The sequence below is a fragment of the Zea mays genome, chromosome 4, assembly GCF_902167145.1.
Source record: "Zea mays cultivar B73 chromosome 4, Zm-B73-REFERENCE-NAM-5.0, whole genome shotgun sequence".
Taxonomy (NCBI): Eukaryota; Viridiplantae; Streptophyta; class Magnoliopsida; order Poales; family Poaceae; genus Zea; species Zea mays.
This window is the reverse complement of record NC_050099.1, coordinates 71,818,637-71,822,100: the sequence shown is the minus strand read 5'-3', so window position 1 is coordinate 71,822,100 and position 3,464 is coordinate 71,818,637.

Genomic DNA, 3,464 nt, shown 5'->3' with positions numbered 1-3,464 from the left:
AATGTGTACTTGAAAGCAAAACCCAAAGTTTTGGACTTAAGTGCAAAATGGACCTCATTTGAGTTCTACACTAAGTCTGAAATTCAGTGTTAAAGGCTCCACTTTAGGGCTTTGTAGCTTGCAAAGCATAGAGTTTTTGCCCTAGGTCACCACACCAAATTTGAAGATCTATCAAAGGAGAACAACTTTGCTTAAGGTGATAAGCATAGTTGTTAAGAGTATTTGAGAGATAATTAAGCTCAAAGTCGGGCTGTCAGTCCCTCCCTGAACTGAATTTCCAGGAGCAGTGTGATGGGGTAAACTTTGAGCCCGATTTTGAATAGAATTTGGTAACTATTTTATGGTAAGCTCCATGGCAAAGTTGAAGATGGACTATAGGTCTATAAACTTGATGCAGAGAATTGAATCGGTTACCACAGCAAATTTGGAGAAAATTCAAGTTGAACATTGTCTGTCAGGTTGACTGAATGGCTATTGCCATGGTACAGTACCAGGCTGGGATCAGACCAACTGCGCCCCCAAAAGATCTCACCGCCGATGTGCCTCGCCGTGATTCGTGTCACCGGCGCCAGGATTCACGTGTGGGGTAGAAGGATAACGTCGCGGGGTAAAGGATCTTTGCCGCCGATGAGCTGGAGGTCACTCCGGTGACTCACCGTCGTCTCCCCCTTCTGCTCTGCGGTTGTGGTGATAGGCACGCCGGTTATCGCCGTTGCTCGGTCTTGCGCCGCGTGTCTGCCCCTTTCCACCGCATCGCCGTGACTCGCCCTTGCTCCTCGTTGATCGCCGGAGCAAGTGCCACGGTGCTGGACACCCAGCCACTGCACCAGTACCCTTCTTCCTCCTCCGACCGCCGCGCGTTGTCGCTCGATTCCTCGGCCACCGACGTTGAGCCCTATAAATTGAAGCCCCCACTAGCTTCGCAACCTCATCACCCACCTAGCCACCGTGAATCGCTAGCAATCATGCATCGGTGCGCCTGAATTTTGGTTTTCCCCCAAATCAAATTTCCGCCACCCGAAATCAACCTCACCGCGGCCAGCCCTCCACAGGTCTGCTCATACCCTCCTTGTTCCTGTTCTAGCATCTATGCATGTTAGTGATGCTCGCCGACCCACGCAATTGAACTAGAAACCCTCTGGTCGCTGGGAACTTGGGATCGACGCCGCGGTTCTCGCCGTGAGCGTGGACAGTCCGTCCGCAGGGCGCTCTTGTGAAATTAGTGCGTGTTCCGAGCTCACCTTAGGTCCGTAAAGCCTCCCCGATGGTTAGTCCGGGCAGTCGTCGCCGGTCATGGCCGGTACAGACCTCGTCGGTGATGAATGGGGAGCGCGCCGTGACCAGGGGTACTCGTGGAGAAGAATTAGAAACCCAAGGGCCTTTCTGCAATCCGTCAGTGACTTGAGAAAACAGTAAAAGAACCTGGTCACAGTTAGTCTAAAGCGCAGGGACCTATGCGCAAAACCGCCAGGGCGCGCGGGCGCTTTCCTCCCTGGACCTGGGCCGCCTGGGCTCAGAATCGGCCCAGTTCTGTTTATCCCTTTTCCTTTTTCTTTTTCAGGAAAACTTTAGAAATGTGTAGAAAAATGTAGAAAAATGCTAAAATTGTGAAACTAATTTTCCTAGGTTTGTTATTTTCCCTAGTATTTAATAAAAATAAGTTGGTGGTTTTTAGTGAAAGTAAGAAATTTTAGGGTATTTAAAATGGTTAAAAATGTTGATTATGGATTTTTAGAAAATAATTGATAGGTCCTAAATTGCCCAAAACTTTTATATGAGTGTTATACAATATTTAGAAGCCTTGGGTAAAGTTTGAATTGATTTGGACCTTGTTTGATCACCAAACCCCAAAACACCCCCCTGCCCTATGAACTCCTTTACCGACTCCGGAAACCCTAAGTTCCCGAAACTCCGTGAAGGAAAGTTGTATTCAAGACATAAATAATAAGTTTATGTTGTCTTTGCATCCTCATGAGCATCCCATGGCATCCATTCTTATACATACGTATGGTTATGATTAGAACGAGAAGAAGAGGTAGAAGTAACTGAAGAGCAAGTGCAACCACCTTTGGACACTCAGGCCGGGAATAGTTTCTACTTCGACATTTGTGGATCCGAGCCTGAATCACCTGTTAACGAAGGCAAGCCCCGGTGCATTTGCCACCTCCCTTGATGTTTTTAAAATCTTTCTCACTTGCTTGCTGCATTAAGTTATAGGAGTTGATTGTTAAACAATTCCTGCATTACCTTCCTTGATTTTGATTACCCTCCTTGAAACCCTGTTTTTACAAAAAGGTTTTACTATGCTTAGTATTGCTTTAGAAAAACAAAAGGATTTGTTTTACAAAAGATGTTTGGCAAAAGTGGTTGGGATGTTTTCAAAAACAAAACTTGATGGTGGATCCATCATGGCCATGATGGGTCCAACATCGGAAAAGATGTACCTCTGTCAGGTACCAAGTTTTTGGGTTAAAAAGATTAAGCTGAGACCGGGCGGGTGACTTGCACGAGAAGAGAGTCTCGGTGTAGTGTCTCCGTCTGAGTCAATTAAGGACCGTCTCGATGTAGGCCTGCTGACCGAGGACCCTTTAACTGGTCACATGCCTCGTCATGGGTAAGCCTTGCCTCGGGCAGACTAAGGCCGGAATAAGACAACACGAGATGGACGTGGAGCGGTGGCGAGAGTAGCGTGTACCCTCCGTGGCAAGAGGCTGGACGGTGGCGTATCTGTGCTCTCGGTCTGCGTGAACCTGATCCGGTCTTAAGAACCCCGGTGGCGGGTTGACATATGCAAGGGTTAAGTGCTACATATGTCGTGTGATTGGAGATCCTCAGCTGAGTATAATCGATTCGGATCGCCGTACCTCCGCGGTTATGGAGACTTGGCCACTGACTTACACGTAGCATTCCACTAAAGATGATGGGTTTTTGTTAAGAAATTGGCTAGTGCAGGACAAGTGATTGAACTAGGGTAGAAAGAACTCTAGTGGCAGGTAATTTTACTTAACTTGACAAATAAAATTGGATTTTAAGGATCCACTTTAGTAAGCATTTCTGCAAAACAGAGTCTTTGATTATTGAAAAGCCTTACCTTGACACCCTTAAGCCAGCATACCCTTGAGAGTCTTTCTTTAGTCGGGTAAGACTTGCTGAGTATTCCATACTCAGGGTTTATCCCTTCGTTGTTTTTAGGTGGGGAAGTAGCAGACTTTTGCTGCTTCTGTGCCAAGGCGGTTCCAAAAGAAGAAAATCAAGACTGAAGTGCGGGAGGACTCGGTCCTCCACCTAGGATCTTTTGCTTCTGTCTTCTCGGGAGGAGTTTTTGCCTCCCTGATTTGTATAATATTACTCTATGCACTCACTTTTAGTCTGGTCTGTAATAAAAATAACTCAAGCTTACTTTTGAAATAAAATGTAAGTTTATGTAATTCGCTTCCGCATTCCTTCATCTCCGATGTTCTGTA